The sequence below is a fragment of the Lepidochelys kempii genome, chromosome 11 (genome assembly GCF_965140285.1).
Source record: "Lepidochelys kempii isolate rLepKem1 chromosome 11, rLepKem1.hap1, whole genome shotgun sequence".
Taxonomy (NCBI): Eukaryota; Metazoa; Chordata; order Testudines; family Cheloniidae; genus Lepidochelys; species Lepidochelys kempii.
Window position 1 is genome coordinate 49,559,434 of NC_136390.1, and position 20,293 is coordinate 49,579,726.

The window sequence follows — 20,293 nt, forward strand, 5'->3', positions numbered from 1 at the left end:
TAAACCAAAATTTACATTTGTAGCTCAGGCATGATGTCCTTAGATAAGAATGGTCATACTGGGTCAGACCAAAGGTTAGGGTTAGGTTCACCTAACCCAGTATCCTGTCTCTGACAGTGGCCACTGCCAGAAACTGCAGAGGGAATGAACAGAACAGGTTTGTATCGCTGATCATCTTCACTAACTACTACTGATGGACCTATCCTCCATGAACTTATCTAATTCTTTTTTTAACTCAGTTATACTTTTGGCCTTCACAACACCCCATGGCAAGGAGTTCCACAGATTAACTGTATATTGTGTGAAGTAGTACTTCCTTATGTTTGTTTTAAAACTTGCTGCCTATTAATTTCATCTAGTAATCCCTAATTCTCGTGTTACATGAAGGGGTAAACAACACTTCCCTATTCACTTTCTCCATATCAGTCATGATTTTATAAACCTCTATCATATTGCCCCTTACTCACCTCTTTTCTAAACTGAAAAGTCCCAATCTTTTAAAATATCTCCTCATATGTAAGTTATTCCATATCCCTTATTGTGTTATATATATTGTGTTATAATATTGTGTTATATTTTTTGTTTTATTATCAGTCCCTTTACTAACTATTCCTGACATCGTCAGGTGTTTGGACTGCTGAAGAGTTTTTCAGAGAACTATCCACAATGACTTCAAGATCTCTTTTTTGAGTGGCTATGGCTAGTTTAGACCTAATTATTTTGTATGTATAGCTGGAATTGTTTTCCAATGTGCATTACTTTGCCTTATCAACAGTGAATTTCATCTGCCATTTTGTTGCCCAGTCACCCTATTTTGTGAGATCCCTTTGTAAGTCTTCAGTATCTTGAACTTAACTCTCTTGAGTAATTTTGTATCATCTGCAAACTTTACCACCTCACTGTTTACCCCTTTTCCTGGTCATGTATGAATATGTTGAACCCTGCAGGTCCCAATACAGATCCTTGGGAGACGCTACTATTTACATCTCGCCATTGTGAAAACTGACCATTTATTCCTATCTTTTCGTTCCATGAGAGGAACTTCCTTCTTATTCCATAACTGCTTAGTTTGGTTAGGAGCCTTTAGTGAAGGACCTTGTCAAAGACTTTCTGAAAGTCCAAGTACCTTATATCTACTGGATCACCTTTGTCTGCATGTTTGTTGACCTCTTCAAAGACTTCTAATAGGTTGGTGAGGAATAATTTCCCTTTACTAAAGCCATGTTGACTCTTCCCCACGATATCATGTTCACCTAGGTGTCTGATAATTCTGTTCTCTACTACAGTTTCAATCAATTTGCCTGGTTCTGAAGTTAGGCTAAATAGCCTGAAAGTGCCAGGTTGCCTCTGGAGCCCTTTTTAAAAATTGGCATTACAGTAGCTATCCTCCAGTCATATAGTACAGAGATTGATTTAAGCAACAGGTTATATACCAGTTAGTAGTTTTTCAATTTCACATCAGGGTTCCTGCAGGTCCTGGTGACCATCTGGTCCTGGTGACTTATTACTGTTTAATTTATCACTCTGTTCCAAAACCGCTTCTATTGACAGCTCAGTCTGGGACAGTTCCTCAGTTTTGTCACCAAAGAAAGGCTCAGGTGTGATTATCTCCCCCATATCCTATACAGCGCAGACCCCTGCAAATAATTAATTTACCTGCTCAACAATGCTCATCTTCCTTGAGTGCTCCTTTAGCAGCTTGACTGGCATGTGGTCCCACTGAATGTTTAGCAGGCTTCCTGCTTCTGATGTACTTTTTACAAATTTTACTAAAGACAAAAAAACCCAACAGCTTGGTGCTCTACAAATTCCTTCTTGCCTGCCTTATTGTGCTTTTACACATGACTTCCAAGAGCTTATGCTCCGTTGTATTTTCCGTGCTAGGATTTGACTTCAATTTTTAAAAGATGTCTTTTTGTCTCTAAGCACCTCTTTTACTCTGCAGTTAAGCCAGGATATTTTTTTTAAAATGGGGTATACATTTAGTTTGAGCCTCTATATTGGTGTTTTTAAATAGGCTCCATGCAGCTTGCAGGCATTCCACCCTTGTGACTGCTCCTTTTAATTTCCATTTTGGGTAGCTCTCTCATTTTTATATAATTAATGCTTTTTGGAGTTAAATGCTGCTGTGATGGGTTTCTTTAGCATTTTTCCCCAACTACAAGGATGTTTAAATTTAATTACATTATGGTCACTATTACCGAGTAGTTCAGCTGAATTCACCTCTTGGACGAGATCCTGTACTCCACTTAGTACTAAATCAAGAATTGCCTTCCCCTTGTGGATTCCAGGACAAGCTGCTCCAAGAAACAGTCATTCCACAGTGCTGTTGGATCAACACATCCACAAAAGCTCCATATGCATGTCAGGGGTCTTGGAAAGATGATAGAGGGGTTAAGTGGGCAGTAGAAAGGAGATACAGACAGCAATTCATGGCATCCAAATAAGGGCTAAAATTATCTGCTACAGTAATTGGGTACAATTCCCTCTCAAGTCTCTAGGCCAAATCCACAGGTGCCAAAAACTGGTAGTGAAGCTTACTCAGCTGGTGTAATTTTGTCAGAAAATTAAAGTAAAATATTAATAGTTATTAAGCTGATTTACAGTGTAGGGTGACAAAGTGATATGGCCCAGAGGAAATACAGAGGATGAGGGGGGAGGAGAATGAGAACATATGGAAAAAAAGTAGTTAAGAAACTAAGAGATGAAGCAACATAGCCTCTTCCCCTCTCAAAAGTTGTTATTTTCATTATCACATTAATTAACACAACACAGATAATCTAAGTTCTTTAATAAATAGAAAGCATAGGGAACCAATGAGCAGTTAACTGGAAAAGGATCAGTTCTCATAGAAACAGATCAGGGCACAAGGCCTATCATTTCCTATGGAATTTCTGCCTTGCTGGGGCTCATGCTTTGCGCTCTGTTGTTGACATAGGACACAGGTTCTCCCTCCCTATGATCTACTTTTTCAGAGTTAAAGTGTGAGTGAGTGTGTATGAGAGAGATTGACTGATTCTGTAGAACTATTTTTGGGACCCAGCTCAGATTTTTTTGAAATCAGAATACTCTTTCCAATGCAGGCTGCCTAGTTGTTCTTTCATCATATCAGTTTGTACAAAGTAATATAAAGAGACAATGTAACACATCATTGTTTCAATGAACTGAGCTGAAAATTTGGAAAGGACACAGTTTGGGAAAACAATGTATTTTATTGTGTTTGTATGTATGTATGTTTGTATATGTGTTTGTATAAAAGTATGTATTTTATTGACTGCAAAGGATTAACAAGAGATTTTAAAATATATTACCTCATTTTGTGATTTCTGAATATCCACAATCAGTGAAAATACTGGGTGCTGTGTCTGCATGAGAGGGATGGGTTAATCCTTCAATTAATCCTAGCTGTTCCCTGCAGATAGTTGAATAAAATAATAAGGCAGTAATAATTTGTACTTTCCTAGTACCTTCTGTAAGAGGATCTCGAAGCAGTTTGTCAATATTACTGAATTGAGCCTCACAACACCCCTCTGAGTCCGGGAGGTGCTATTATCCATATTTCACAGATGTTGGAACTGAGCCACAATTCAGTGACTTGCTCAAGGTCACACAACAAGTCTACAGAACCAGAACCAAATCCTTCATGTTTAGAACCCCAAACCTTTGTTTTAAACACAATGTAGTGTTTGCTATTGTTAATATAGACGGGTGAAGGTAGTAATTTGTGTTTTTCTTTGCAACTCTTAGTTCCAACATGGCAGAACATTGTCTTTGCCTCAGGATCAGCCACCTCTTCTGTAGTCCACGCATTTGTTGGACTCTATTTTAACTTCTGAGGCCACACTGTTTTTTTTTTTTTACCCTGTTCAACTACTGCAGATTTCCTTGCACAGCACTCAGAGGCCCAGGAGGAGCAGATTCTTTTTGTCTCCCTGCTTAGACCTAGCCCCTACTTGTGCAGATGAGTTAGGTTATGCATATGAATAGATTCAGAGTTCACCAGTGTTTGCACTATATGCTCCAGCTCAGTGATTCTTAACCTGGGGTGCATGCACCCCCTGGGGGTGCGAGACGCCCTTTCTGGGGGTGTGAGACATGCCAGATTTTTTTGGAAGGTAAATCATCGAAAACACAAATTAAGCCCAGGCACATAAATACAACTACTTTGTTTCATCAAACCTATGTATTAATTAACATTATACATTTAACGATTACTGTAATATGCAAACAAAAAATATATCTAGGTTTAAAGAACTGACCAACTTCAACGATTTTTGCAAAGGGGTGCAAAAACATATTTTGAGAACCAAAGGGGTGAAGGATACAGTACAGGTTAAGAACCACTGCTCTAGCTGATGCCTCAATTTCCTCAAAACTCCTAAGCAGCAGCTCAAGTTAGAAAAGGCCTGAACAACTATTTTTAAAAAAAGACAAGTTTTCAATCATAGTATTTCTTTCCAACCAATAGTTCTATCCATTCCTTTCTTAATACAAATGCAGTTTTCACATGTCTATTAAGCACCTTAAGTTTACCAGTGAACTAAAATCAAGGTAAGACTCTCACTGGATTTGGAGTAATTTATATTAGGGCTGTCAAGAGATTAAAAATATTAATCGTGATTAATCGTGCTGTTAAACAATAATAGAATACCATTTATTTAAATATTTGTGGATGTTTTCTATATTTTCAAATATATTTATTTCAATTACAACACAGAATACAAAGTGTACAGTGCTCACTTCATGTTTATTTTTTATTACAAATATTTGCCCTGTAAAAAAAACAAAAGGAAGAATGTTTTTCAATTTACCTAATATAAGTACTGTAGTGCATGAAAGTTTCTCTTTATCATGAAAGTTTAACTTACAAATGTAGAATTATGTACAAAAAATAATGGCATTCAAAAATAAAACAATGTAAAAACTTTAGAGCCTACAAGTCCACTCAGTCCTACTTCAGCCAATTGCTCAGACAAACAAGTTTAGTTACAATTTGCAGTAGATAATGCCGCTCGCTTCTCGTTCACAATATCACCTGAAAGTGAGCAAGGGTGTTCGCATGGCACTGTTGTAGCCAGCATTGCAAGATATTTACATGCACGATATTTAGATACACTAAAGATTCATATGTCCCTTCATACTTCAACCACCATTCCATAAGACATGAGTCCATGCTGATGATGGGTTCTGCTTGATAATGATCCAAAGTAGTGTGGACTGACACGTTCATTTTCATCATCTGAGTCAGATGCCACCAGCAGAAGGTTTATTTTCTTTTTTGGTGGTTCGGGTTCTGTAGTTTCCGCACTGGAGTGTTGCTCTTTTAAGACTTCTGAAAGTATGCTCCATACCTCATCCCACTCATATTTTGGATGGCACTTCAGATTCTTAAACCTTTGTGTTTTCGACAATTTACCTTCTTAAAAAAATCTCATAATAGTATCTTCTTTGCGCTTTGTCAAATCAGCAGTGAAAGTGTTCTTAAAACAAACAATATGTGCTAGGTCATCCTCCGAGACTGCTATAACATGAAATATATGGCAGAATGCAGGTAAAACAGAACAGGAAACCTACAGTTCTCCCCCCAAGGTGTTCAGTCACAAATTAAATTAATGCATTCTTTTTTTAATAAGCATCATCAGCATGGAAGCGTGTCCTCTGGAATGGTGGTGGAAGCATGAAGGGGCATACAAGTGCATAGCATATGTGGCACATAAATACCTTACAATGCCAGCTACACAAGTGCCATGTGAACGCCTGTTCTCGCTTTCAGGTGATGTTGTATATAAGAAGTAGCCAGCATTATCTCCCGTAAATGTAAACTAACTTGTTTGTCTTAGCGATTGGCTGAACAAGAAGTAAGACTGAGTGGACTTGTAGGCTCTAAAGTTTTCCATTGTTTTGTTTGAGTGCAGTTATGTAACAAAAAAAATCTACATTTGTAAGTTACGCTTTCTTGATAAAGAGATTGCACTACAGTACTTGTATGAGGTGAATTGAAAAATACTATTTCTTTTGTTTATCATTTTTACCATGCAAATATTTGTAATAAAAAATTATATAAAGTGGGCACTGTACACTTTGTATTCTGTGTTGTAACAGAAATCAATATATTTTAAAATGTAGAAAACCATCCAAAAATATTTAATAAATTTCAATTGGTATTCTATTGTTTAACAGTGCAATTAATCACAATAAATTTTTGTAATCGTGATTAATTTTTTTGAGTTAATCACTTGAGTTAACTGCAATTAATCAACAACCCTAATTTATATACTTTTATTCTAATTAAAAATGAAATGTAACTTTCCTTGATGTGTCTGACTTTATTGTTTTAAGTTGCAGAGGGAAAAACTCAGACTCTTTTCTGCAAGTTTACAACTATTCCCACTTCCCACCTTTATACTCCATTTTGCACCTGTTCTTTGCTAACTGTAAAAATGGCAGTTCAGGAACAAGTATAATGAATCTTTGATCTCTTTCAAAACCAACGACCATGAGAAGTCAGGTATTTTGAAGTTAACTCATCACCAAAATAACGACTGCTGTCCATTTTATACAACCAAAACCACAGTCACTGCAGATGCTATCATCCACCCTCCGGTGTCCCTTACGAGAAGAATGTGAGTAGGGGAGAGGAAGGGGACACAGGGCACCAAAAGGAGGGCCTCTTAGGGCCTCCTCAGAGATGCAAAGCACTTATTTCCTACTAAATTCAGTAGTGGTTGAAGGCACTCTTCTCTGCACAAAATCTCTCTCTAAACAGTAAGGCATGTTTAGCTTTATTTCCCCTCTATGTTCAGCAAATCTAGGGTGGAAGGAGGGTGTTTGGGGCAGCTCATTTGATTTTTACATCTTTGCTCTTCAAAATCATTTCCTCTCTTACCTATTGCCTGCTGTAATTTATGTTCTTTTGTTGGCTTCACTAGCATCAGATCTCCAAATTTTGAAGGATTTCTGTTAGTCTCTTTCCATTTAACTGTATTGGTTTGCTCCTTGCCTTCCTAGTTCCCTTTTTGTAAAGCGGTATGCATATTCTGAGACTACTATTGTTTTTAAGTAGCATCCATTCCATCTCTTTCCTTCCTTTACTTTTAACTTTACAGCTTCTAAGTTTTCATTTTGTCTTTTGTTACAACAAGATTGGGCTTTGGGGTTATGTTATTGGGAAGCAAAAAACCCCAAACAAATCTATATTTATGATTGTCATCTTTTGCTACCAGAAGCAATTTCTGGCAGGGAAGCACATTTTATGATGTAACATCAGCACATTTTACAATGTATACAGTAATGGTTTCCTTGCTATCTATTACAGTGTGTAATTTTGAAAAAAGTCACCACTTATATATTAAAAGAATTCCCCTATGCTTTTAAATGGATATAGGTATGATAAGTGATCACTCACATCATATTTGCGAAAGTTTATTTTAAACTTCACACTGTATTGCCAACTATATGCACAACTCTAGACTTGAAGTCATTGCAAAAAATATTCTGTTGTAAGCAAAATAAACTACAGAGGTCAGAGAACAGAACGTTTCCACTAAAAAAAACCAACAGTTAGTAGTCTTTCTTATGGCTCTTTTTTACAGGAGATAAAGTCATATTATCGAGTGCAATATTTGTGTGGCTTACAATGAGATTTCCAAGTTGTCAGTCATGGTACAATGCATCTCCAACAGTGCACTCCGAAGATATTACACAAGGTAAATCATTTAATATTTTATCGGCGGCTGTTGATATGAGGCACTTCAGCTTAGTGAGTCTTTTTATTACTTCCTTTCGTTTTATTGTTGAGAAGCTTTTATCTCTGTCCACTGATTGCAATACAGTTTTTCCAAAGTTTTTGTCTGCTATTGCTGAGCCAATTAAGTTAAATAAATATGATTATATCCTTGTATTGGAGATTATCTTGAAGGAAATCTGAACAATTGCCTGCAATTTGAAAAGCTGAACGACTGCCAGCGATAGCAATCTTCCCATACGTCTCGTTGCATGTTTGGTTAGAAGTATCTATCTCCACCACTGAGACTATTACTTATAGTCAACTCAAGACAGACATTCTTTCACTAGCAGGGGAGCCACACAACTGCTGGGAAATTCTCTTTAAGCTCCTGCGTAGGGATAGAGATGCACCTGGGAACAGCTGTCAGGCATCATTCACTAATAAGTCACATTCATTAATAAGTAGAACAGGCTACAGAAACAGATTGTATTTATTATAAGCATTAGACATGAATTTCCCATAAACTTCTTATGGAGTCCTCAATTCTGTCCTCCCCAAATGCTGCAAGAGAACTTTTCAAACACATTACTTGTCCTTTAATACACGCAAACGCAGAAGGCTGCTGTTCTGAAACTGCCACCATTTGAGAAGTTCCGGCAGCTGTATGGGAAGGCCTGATCATGAACAGTTCACTGTGAATATTTGATCATTTGTATTTCAAAAAATTAGCTATGTGGGTTAGCTACAAATGACATGACACTGTTTCTGTTATCTGGTTTCAAAGGGTGAAGTCAGATACTTGTTTGTTTTGCTGATCTGTCTGTTTCAGTTCTCTTTAGAGAAAATTTGAAAACATTGTCTCACTACTGTGCAGAGGAGAGTCCCATTGCATATACAACTTCCACTAGAATTGGTGCTAGGAAAACTCAGTTTCTGCATAGAAATGTAGTTATTTTTGCTGACATGCTTTGATGCCAGATTATCTGAAGCCTATTAGCTCCAGCCCAGGAGCTGAGGCGAGATCAGCTAGTGTGGGAGATAGACGGATCAGAGGAACAACCAAATAGTAGCAGAAAGCTGGCTAACTTTTGTTTCTCTTCAAATTAACAATAAAATAAACCTCCAGGAAGGTGTGTGGCCCTTATTCAAAGGTTATATACTCTTTTTGGACTTGCTTCCATCCACCATAGTCACCATAACAGCAACCAATCTGAGACCTGCTCTCTACCATTATATGGCTGCTATTGCATTCAAAATGATGAATAAGTAAATTAGCTGGATCTCTCTACCAAAATAAGCAGCAGTGAAATAGTTCACAATATCGACACTTAGAGTCACAATTAGGTTTCAGAATTCATAACCAACTGAGATGAATGGAAGCAGTTACCACCACTCTTAAAAATTATTTCATGCTGTCAGCAGAGTCAGGACAACACAGCTTCAAATTACATTAGGTTCACATTTGGAAAGCTGTTTTCCCAACCATAAGAGTTAGGAACTTTCATTAAAAACAGAAACGTAAGCCTGGAGTCTGCAGCCATATTTTGCAGAAGAGGTGGATTCTGTGCCCAGTTTTAGTTTCCCTTCTGTATAGGATATACTGTAAATGCAAAGTACTGCATTAGTGTTTAGATTCATTTCTAGTTGCACTTCTCTCAGACTTTTCGTGCATTTTGCGGTAGATATTGTTAAAGACATTTTACAGATGAGTAAACTGAGATGGAGCATTTAAGGGTTGATCAAAAACCCACTGAAACCAATAGAAGTCTTTCCATTGAATCCAAAGGGCTTTTTACATCAGCTGTAAGTGACGTGCCCAAGATCATATTCTAATAGTTAATGGCAAAGGCTGAAATAAATGCAGTCCTGAATGTAAGCCTCCTCTGCTCTAACCAGCAGATAACACTCTCCCCTTTAGGCAGCTTGATTTCTTTCTTTCAAAGCAACGGCGTGATCGCTTTTGATCCCCAAACAGGCATTCCTCTGTGTACAAACAAGGCTTGTCCTGCAACAATTATCCATTTTAGATATTTTACTTTCATTTTCACCCAGTGGGAATGGAGAGAGACAAATGGCAAATTTCCATCTTTCTTAAAAGATCTGAGACCCAATTGTGTCACAAGGCAAAAGAAAATTACTAACTATATAATGTCAGCATTAAAATGCTTATCTCCAGATACATTTGTGGGAGATTTTTAAGCTATTAGTGGTAATGAATATTAATCATAATTCACTTTCAGTTTGAATTTAATAAGTTGTTTTTCTCATACATTGAAAGAGTCGTTTCCAAATAAGTGGTTTATCATTACTTAAACAGCATAAAGTCTAGAATTTTAATGGCTTCACTTCAGAATGTGACGGTACTCTCATTATTATACAAGTGTCTCAGACACCTAGCTATCCCTTTTAGCCTTGACCTCACCTTTTTTGAATAAGCACGGTATTACACTGCGTAAAGACGACCTTCCTTTATTCATTTTAAATACACTGTCCTTTTATTTTGGATGTTCTTTTATTTTACTATTATGGGGAAACAGATAAGATCATCAATTTAAGCAGACACATTTAAGAATAGTAGGCTCTGGGTCCCATTTACAGAAATGGAGATCATGAGCTGAGGTTTACAAAAAATAAATAAAATGGGATGTTTTCTTTGAATGAGTCTGATCTTGCATTCCAGCACACAACTCATCTATACTGTATACATGTACCACCATGTACAATAGATACAGTAAAACAGACCATGCTGCCATTGTTTGAGACCCAATGCGAACATTGAAATCAATTTGTTTAATACAATGCATCAAACAGTTGCATCTCAACAGCTCCTAGAACTTTAAGGGCCTGATCCAAAGGCCAGTGAAATCAGTGGAAAGATTCCTATCAGCTTCAGTGAGCTTTGGATCAGGCCCTGTCAATGGGCCTGATCCAACAGTACTGAAATCCATGGGAATTTTTCCACAGATTTCATTAAGTTTTGGATAAGGCCCTTAGATTTTCAGGCTTTGGATAAGAATCATTTAGGCCCATTGTAAACTTTCATACATACAAGTCTACTCCCGTATATTCAATGTTATTTAAAAGGAAATTATTCTACTTGCTTACACTGGTGTTGTGAGGAACATTAACAGATACTGGCAATTTTACAGTATTTATTAGCAAGTAAACGTTAGAAGTTAGGGGAAAATATACACCAAACCTGCTGTATTTGATGTAATTTTTTCTAATACATTTTATTATTTCTTAGGCCCTATGTTTGTAGCTATTTCAAATACCCCTTTCATCTGAATAAATGAAAGAACACTGGGGACAAAGTGTTACTTAACATAAATAAGGGTAATAGAATCTGGCCCATAGATGATATTCAAAATATAAATTGTTGAGATTACAAAATTACTGCAAATTGTTACCAGTTATCATTCCCCCGTCCCCACCCCCCCAGTCTCCACCCCACCCCCATGCCCTTTCCATACTATTTATCTAAAGACTGTTTTTCCTGAAAGGTGTTATAAAAAGTAATTTTAATCTCTTTGTTCATACCTCTCCTGAGCAGTGAAGATGATCATAGTCAGCAGTAGTTTTGTGAAGATGTATTTTAATTAACACCAAAGATCCTCCTGGGTCTCTAGACTTAAAGGCTGGGTTTATTGGACACAATCGTTTATAGTGTAGATGTGAATCATAACCTGAAAGACTGAAGCAGTTTTTAATGTTAATAGTGTAATGGGGGTCACAAAGTAACATCACGCTTGAGCCTTGTGTGAAATAAACCATGGACGACTGCATACCAGAAGACTTATACAAAGGCACTTGACTCCAAAACCTCATCACAACAAAACATTTCCAGTTCCTTAAGCAGAATCATCAGCTTGCACTGTCTACATATGTGGCAGAACTGAAGAAGTTAAGGCAGCACTATGAATTTGGGGCAATTATGATGATTCTTTGAGGGATCATTTGGCATATGGTCTCATAAAAGCAAACATTTGTTGACAAAGGTTGACCTTATTTATTCCTAAACTGTGGTTGCTGCTTTCCAACTGGAAATTGAAGTAAGAGAAAAACAGAGGAAGTGATCCAAGATAAAAATCATGACAGGTTTCAGAGGAACAGCCGTGTTAGTCTGTATTCGCAAAAAGAAAAGGAGACCTTAGACCTTAGTCTCTAAGGTGCCACAAGTCCTCCTTTTCTTTTTGATAAAAATCATGTAAACCAAATTAACTCCGTGTTAGCTGTGTCAGATTAAGCATCCCAGTTAAGTATTTTCTTTGTGGCCAGACCATTAGAGAACTTATTTAAAAGGGGAGTTATACTGGAAATACTGTAAGAAAGGACCTATATAACGAGCTATGTGAAAACAAATACATCAGGGACAAAATCCACAGGGAAGAATAAAGCTGTTCAGCCAGCACATGTGAATGTGTGCAACACAGTACCCTCCCAAGAGAGTCTAAAGATACCACTTTCAGCAGAAGCATCCATGTGCATCAAGTGATTCGACTGCAAGATAAGAAATGAGCTTTACCATATCAGGTACTGAACTGAGTAGAAAGTTTACCCATATTTAGCACAGGTAAACTAGAGCAAATTTCTTGGGTGCTTCAGCACAGCACAGAGAGGAGATTCATGATCAACGGCAGGCATAGTCTGGATATGTAAACTACGCACAAAGCCAGCCCAAAGGCATAAGTATATTAGGCATATGCATTTGTGTAAGCAAAGAATTTGGTAGGCACTAAGAAACCCTCAAAGCACTAAGATCCACAGCAGAACAGGATTTGAATATGCAGATCTCTGTGACTAGGAAGTCATTTTACTCTCTGTTATTATTAATTGCCCAGCATGGCTAAGATTCCAGAATTATGTAATACTAAAGCAGGTTTTTACTTTTCTCTGCCTCTCTTCTTCCTTCTTGTATGTATATTCTTGCTCATTCCAGTGTCTATTTTCACCCTTATTCTTCTAGTGGTAATAGTGTTCACTGATCCACTGCATTTCCTGGCCCTCTTACTGATACTTCCAGGTACAACCTTAGGCTTAAGCTGCCTATGCTTTGTATAAGACACAATGAACCCCTGTACCATTGCACCTGCCCAACCCAAGATTCATTCTTTTGCACTAGGACCATGACAACCACCACCACCCTGGCCCCCGCCTATCTTCCACTGTACCAGGAATTTCCACTACTATTTGCTTGGAGGTGGAGGGAGGATGTTATGGTTTTACAGAGTGGTGACGGGGACCTGGATAAAATCCCACATTAACTTCACATATGGCTCCACAAATATAAAAGCAGGCTATACTTCCTTCTCCCTATTGATTTCAGGTATGTCCCCTCTTTTTCCCATTACTGATGTATGTCTGCAACTCCCCATTCCACTCAGGATTTAACAGTAAGTATTGTTCTGTGAGCTATTGCAACAGAACCCACACATTCTACATTCCTCAACTGCTATTCATCAGGATTTAGAGAGGCTCACTAACAACGTGACAAGCTATATTAGGGTTTCTTCCCATTAGCAATTTTTAATAAGTCTCGTGAAAGACATCCAATTTCACAAACTTACTATGGCTTTTCCTCCTCAAGTTCTCAGTATTTTCCTATTCTGCCCTCTATCTCCTGGCCTTTACATGTCCCCAGCCCACTCTGATTGCTAATTAATTATTTCAGCTCAGCAGGAGTCAAGTTAGCTTTGTTCACTATGTTAACTAAATGAATGAGCATTTAAAAAAAAACCACACTTCATTTGATCAGCCATCATTAAATTAAAGTTCAAGGATTTGACCTATGTACTGTACACAACAATATGTATACACAGTTCTCTATTCCAGTACGTATATCCTTAATATTATTTTGGAATGCTTGTTAACATATCTGTCTTCATTTACAGTATAGCAGTTTTCCTTCTTGGACACCAAAAATTGACATAATGAAGTTATTTTTCCAAAGCCTCTATATAGTATTTATAGTCATAAATGGGACAGATTTTTAACAGCATTCAAAAAAAATAGTTTAATTTAAAGAGACAACCCCTACTGTCAATATGATTTGATATTTCAAGAACTGAGGTTGTAGTCTTTGGATTTACTAGTGCAACTGCTCAGCAGCTGTGCTTTGCTTCCAAATATTCATGCCTTTTAATTGCCTTTATCATTATTGGTCTTAAATGGTTTGCTTCTCAGTCTGACTTTAGTATGTCTGAAGTGTGACTTTTTGGAGACATGACTCAGCATGGATGTTTTTAAATTGTATGAAAAATTTCAAAAACTTGCCAAAGTTCACACTTCTAAATGTCACCTAAAGCAGTAATTAAAATTCTCTTCCAGAGGGGTCAGAGAAACAGTGTTATACAATAAAAAAGAAAAGGAGTACTTGTGGCGCCTTAGAGAAACAAATTTATTTGAGCATAAGCTTTCATGAGCTACAGCTCACTTCATCGGGCATCTTTCCTCACACATCAGAGGTACTCTGGATGAGTTTCAATCTCTACTGTCTGAATCCCGTTTATAAGACTACAAATGCTCTTCAGAACTACAATAGTGGGAATAAAAAAATACAATGGTAATCAGTCTTAATGCTTGACCACACAAACTGACCAAGTTTCCTCTTGGTAGTGCAACTGGATACATTATGCCTCTATCTAAAGTGTTGGGTACTGCCCAGTTCAGGATACAGGACTAAGTGGGGGTTATTTGCATCTATTCCAGTATAGCAATTCTTATACTTAACAGCCCAATTAAATGCTCATTGAAGTAAAATGGAGCCTTTCCATGAACAGTGGATCAGACCTCATATTTCTTTTGGGGAATACTGAAATGACAGATATTGTTGTCCCTTTGACCCAAGTAGTTAGCCAAAATTCAGGGATGTGCAGGGTTATTTCAGTTTGGATGAATCATCAGTGACAGAAGTGAGGCATAATCTTTGCAAACAGTTTCATAAACAAAAAAGATTACATTAAGCCCTGTTTCCCTGAGCAGAGAGGACGCAAACATCAGGCAGTTTCCTTGCTCAAAAATTCCATAGTTTGCCATTCCAGGAAGCTCGGTGTCTAGCACTTGCTGTCTCTTTTTCTTTTCAGGGTCTTGCTCACAACTCCTTCTGCTCTCTTGTCCTTTCAGCACACTCACAGCCTGCTATCAGGTAAACCCCCGTTGCGTCACCTACTTTAGCTCTGGCTTGGTCATGCAGTCTAGTGCCTGGGTATGCAGTGCCCCCATGTCTACAGCTGGTTTTCCTGTATAATGGCTTCATTGCTCCGCCCATTGAGGCTAAAAAAAAGAGTACTTTGCACATATATTGGCTTTGGATCCAAGAACCCCATAAGGGTAGCCATTAGAACTTTTCATCATAACAGTTTCATCCTACTTGCCTGCATATTTTATTATAGGAAGTTATTAACAGTCACTCGAGTTTGACTCCCTGTTCTTCCCTCAGAATATGCACCTATTTCAACAAGTGGAGTTATACACACCTTCAAAAGAGGAACAGACCCCCAAAACATAATATCTAGTGTAAGAGGAAGAAAATATTACAAGTTTTTGTTGATGTTTTAAAGCAGTGGAAAAAGTGAGATTATTTCTTAGACACTGACTTGCTACTTTCTTCCTTCTTCCACTGGTCTCACAACAGATTCCACTACACTAACCAGAGATGACTTTTCTGGATTATTAGCCTGTACTTTGTTCTTCTTGACATCCAACATACAATGATGTTAAATATAAAGAAGAGCTGTGGGTGCAGTTGTGTGTTTATATATGAAATGGAATAGGATGGATAAATGTAAAGTTCTTCTTTAAAAGCAGACATCCGATCCACTAAAGTGTGAACATAAATTAGACAGCAGTGAGTGATGAAATTAGGTCATGTAATTTTCAAAAGAACGATACATTTATCTGATTGGCTTCCCTCTATCGATTTTAGGTTGCAACCTAAACTTTTCTTAGCTGAGGAAAGCTCAATATATCCTACAATGTCAACTGTGCAGTGAATAAACAATTTGGAAAGCACCTGAATTGTTTTCATGCCCTTCAGAGCATCTCTGACCAAATGAAAGATTTATAATCAATGGTGATTTTGTCTGGATAATTATTAAGTACTCCTTTTCTTTTTGAGGAGTGCTTTGAAAATGATGACTGATGTGGTGAAAGAGCAACTTCTGGTGTCATCACACCACATAAGCTCCTCGTTTTGAAATGTCTTCATTTCAGCTCAGCTGGACTACATATAACCTTTCTAGGCTTACTTAATGCTGCACCTAAAAGCATTTCAGCCCTCAAGTTCAGGCAACCTATATGTCAGGCAGGAAAAAAAAATAAAAACAAACCTACACAACTACTCACATTTGTGTTTCTCTGGTGGGAAGCAAACAGTTTTGTGCAATTTGTCAAAAGCCAGAATAGAATTGTGCTTTGATGGACAATTTACGTTAAATGGCTGCAGTTATTGCAGAGCAAAGGATAAAAATCATTTCCAATTGGTTTTTCTCAGATGGATTTAATTCTGTACAATTAACTAAAAAGCAAACCTTTTATATTTCCCCACTATCTAAAAGCAATCAAAGAAGTAGTCAAAAAACTTCTCCTTACTTGCTGGGCTATTTCCCCCCACTATCACTGGTATGTAAAAGCTACCACTTTGCTACACCTGAGGCTTGGAGAATGCACAGGAGACTGGGGGACTGCTTCAACAAGTGTTGGAGGGGGGGGAAATTACCTTTGTAATTGTACATTTAAATGTTACTGTTCAAGGGTTGAAAATAAAACTAGAGAGAGTTTTTCTTCCCAAGGCAGTGTGAATACAAAAAATTCACACCACTTCCCTTTCCAAAATGAAAAAAATAAGAATGATTAGTTGTATACAAGGTATGGACCCAATCCAGTGCCTACTGAATTCAGCAAGGATGTCAATATAGTCTCCATCAGCTGGCCCTGTGTCTTATTTTAGGGTGCTGTTGTATGGTGAGAGTATCAAAGAACACATTCAATACCAAACAGACCAGAACTGTCTGGACCCCGATATGCTTTGGGGGCACTGAAACCTGGGTTATGTCTCCCCTCCTTGATGAAAAACACCAAGGAAAAAGCAAATAGAGGCTCCAGCCACCAGGAGCCGCTAGAGAAGTGGCTAAAGCAGAAAGCTCTGAACATTCGGAGAACTTCCTAGAGTTTTGACTGGACTTTCTCTGCCCTGTACTGACTGTTTGCTCCCCCCTCTACTTCTCCCTCCCACTCCCTCAGTGTCACTCCACACCTGCCCCTTTCACCCCACCTTCCCTTCAGTGTCCCCTTTCCCTTCACCTCTCTTTCCATGTAGCTTATCCCCCAAATATGCACCCCCAAAATGATATTTGCCATCACATTGTTCACTCTGCTTGTGTGTTATACCCTTTCCACCAGCCTGTGCCTTTCAGATCTGTTTAGATTGTAAGATTTTTGTGGCAGGGATTGTCTGCTACTCTGTGTTTTTACAATGCCTAGCACAATGGGGTCCAGTTCCTGGTTGGTCCTTAGGCACTAGTACAAACAACAAACATTTCCAGACCTCAGTGCTTAAAATTAAGCACCCATATGTATATAGAGGAACCTTAAAAAAAAAAAAAGGTGGAATGATTTTCAGAGGTGCTAAGCAACTACAACTCTCATCAGAAGATGTGGGTGCTCAGCAACTTTGAAAAATCAAGTCACTTACCTAGGAATAGAGGGTACGCTTCTGAAAATGAAGCCACTTTTTAGGCATCTAAAATATGGAATTTTGCAGCCAACTTCAGATACTTGGGTGTGAAGGTTTGGGCCTTACTACTTCCATGCTACCTCCATACACAGCACAGAAAAATACAAAACAAAACCACAATTATCGGTATGCTCTTTCACAACTCCAATTCCAACCTATTTATAATTTTCACCACTTCCATTTGCGGTGAGCGATCATAAGCTCCTGGGTTTTTTACAGCACTTTATGGTCTCTTTTCAAATTTTTTTCTTCCATTTCTGCTTGAATTAGATGTTTACACACTTACCTCAAGTATAATATACAAACTATCCATTTGCGGCCTGTGCTGAATGCTTGATATTCTGGATCTAGAACCATCCCTCGTTTTTCACAAGTTTGTTTCCAGATGTTCCTGAGGTATGGCCAGCAGTAAGGCCCTTCAGCTGTACCTGCTCAGTACTCCTGACACCCTAACGAGCCAGCAAGGCTGTCTGATGGACCACCCTGCCTGATTGGCTGAGGAAGCCAGCAGACTGGTTCTTAAGCTCAGAAGCAGCAGCTTGCTGGCTGCTCAACACACACGGACACTCTCTCACCAAACCCTATTACTGCTTTGCTCCTTCACAGCTCCAGCCCAGATCCCTGCCCTGCACCCACGCTTTGTTCCCACCCTGTACCAGCCTTGCTCCTGCCTCAGAACCAGCCCTGCTCCTGCCTCCCGGCAATCCAGTTCCGACCCTTGGCCCTGATTCCTGACTCCAGCTCTGTCTTGAGCCTGGACTCTGACATTTGGTCTCCAACCACTAGACCCAACTCCCACTCTGACCACTAGGCTGACTGCTTGCGACTCAGTTTCCTAACAGGTGCACACCAGTAGGACTTGGCAATAAGTTGCATTGGAGGGGGCGGGGATGGGAAAGGAAAAAGAAAAGTGTGTATGTAATGCTAACCTTACAGTTTTTGTTCTCTAAATGTCACTTTTTCTGCCAGTCTTTCAGGATTTGTCCCCCTCATGAAGCTAGTTAAGTTGTTTTTGTGGGGGTTTGTTTATTTGCTATTCTTAAAGTGTAATAGCTACAGTGGAACCTTCTTCAACGATATTTTATTAACCCATACACCTTATAATTCACAGAGATAACACAAGAGGCTACGTGATTTACCCAAATTGCTGCCAATGTTAGAAATAAATCCAGAGTCCCTGCTCTAAGCATTAGATTGCATTTTAATACTCATGCTGGTCGTGCAACTAAAGAAGGTCACCACTATTTTAAGCTTTTGACAATTTGAATCTATAAAGAAGTGTGTACAGTATCTTTTCCTTTGATCCTCTCAAATACAGAACGAGCTAGCTGAGGCACTGCCTTTATTTATTAACTTTTTATATGAAAATGGTGTACAATACCTTTTCCAAACAAATACAGTCAAGCTTGATGAGATATATGACAAAAACACAATAAGCCAGATCCTCAGCTAGTGTAAATGGGCATCGTTCCATTGAACTCCATGGAGTTCAGCCAGCTGAGGATCTGGGAGATTTATGGCCACTGGCTTCAGTAGAGCTAGGTCAAATTTACATCAGCTGATGATACAGCCCTCTTCCCCTTTTAGTTTTATGTATGGTCTTAAACTTAAGAGCATAAAAACATTGATACGCAGAAAAATATTCTAAATATAAGAAATATAAAGTGACAGGATATACCAAATGATATAAGACAGTCCTTCAGAGTCCAATTTTGGTTGGATTGAGTGCAGTAACAGTCTGTCATAAGACTGTTGCCAGGTTATTAAGTTTCCTTCTAAAGTATAGCAAAAACTGGGAGTTATGTATCCTCAGATAATTTTCTAGGTCAAGATCTGATCCACTGCGGGAACTATCTTTAACAAAACATATTGTTTTTTAAGCTGTAATCCAACCGTTCGAGTTCTTTGTGGCTGACAAGAAAAGTGTGTTTGGCAAGGACCAGACATTTTGCAAAGCTCTCTCCAAAAGCTTTGGATTTTGCGATATTATCACATTGAATGATTTTTAGGAAGGCAGGGTTGATCACTTATTACAAACTTTGAGGGACAACTTTTGCATATTATTGCAAAGCCACATTGCAGTTAAGAACTTGGATAAAATAATGACATGCCATAGTGTCATACACAGCTATGACAGCTCATGAGACTTCATTCCAGCTAAGCATGTTTTTGTACTCTTAGCGCATGGTGTATTTTAGCTTGGAATTTAGAAAAAGTCATAGCAACAAGGGCTCGATAACAGAATGAAACATTTGTAGAGTGGCCCCCAGTTAATAGCAGTTTCTTCTGTCTGTCTCCCCATTTCTGTACCCTCCCTTTTACTCTCAGCAGGAAATCTGTGATCTGTACAACACCTAAATAGGATTGCCTAGAATAGAATTATTTAATATTAGAACAAGGAGAGAGAAGAACCATTTCATTTTGTGGAAGATCTGACAATGGTATCATTCCTTTTTGCAGTCAAAGTTGATAGATTGGCTGTTCACTTATGTTACAACAGATGTTTATTGTCAACAGATTAGCCATACATTTTGCCTTAACCTTGTTCCACAGACATATAAAATACCATCATATATGGTATGTGACAGGGTCGGGCTAGATGGCTATAGGAGAGTAATAGAAGGCAGATATATTAGTCCCAGGCTAAGTAGGTCCCTTTTCCCTGGCTAAGGTAACAGGGAAGGTTCCAGAACAATCAGGAACCTTCTGGAGATAATTAAGACAGGCTGATTAGAAACCTGCAGCCAATCAAGAAGCTGCTAGAATCAATTAAGGAAAGCTAATCAGGACACCTGGGTTTTAAAAAGGAGCTCACTTCAGTTTGTGTTGTGCAT

General features: G+C 38.3%; 1 long non-coding RNA gene across 1 annotated transcript in view; it reads right to left on the reverse strand.

Moving 5' to 3' along the window:
* Positions 1-2,360: 2,360 nt before the first annotated feature.
* Positions 2,361-20,293, reverse strand: part of LOC144929128 (uncharacterized) — a 35,562-nt gene continuing 17,629 nt past the window's right edge. The window contains exons 2-3 of the long non-coding RNA XR_013634422.1: positions 11,267-11,420; positions 2,361-3,412 (exon numbers count right to left, since the gene is read on the reverse strand). This is a non-coding gene — a long non-coding RNA (uncharacterized LOC144929128). The remainder of the gene's footprint in view (positions 3,413-11,266; positions 11,421-20,293) is intronic.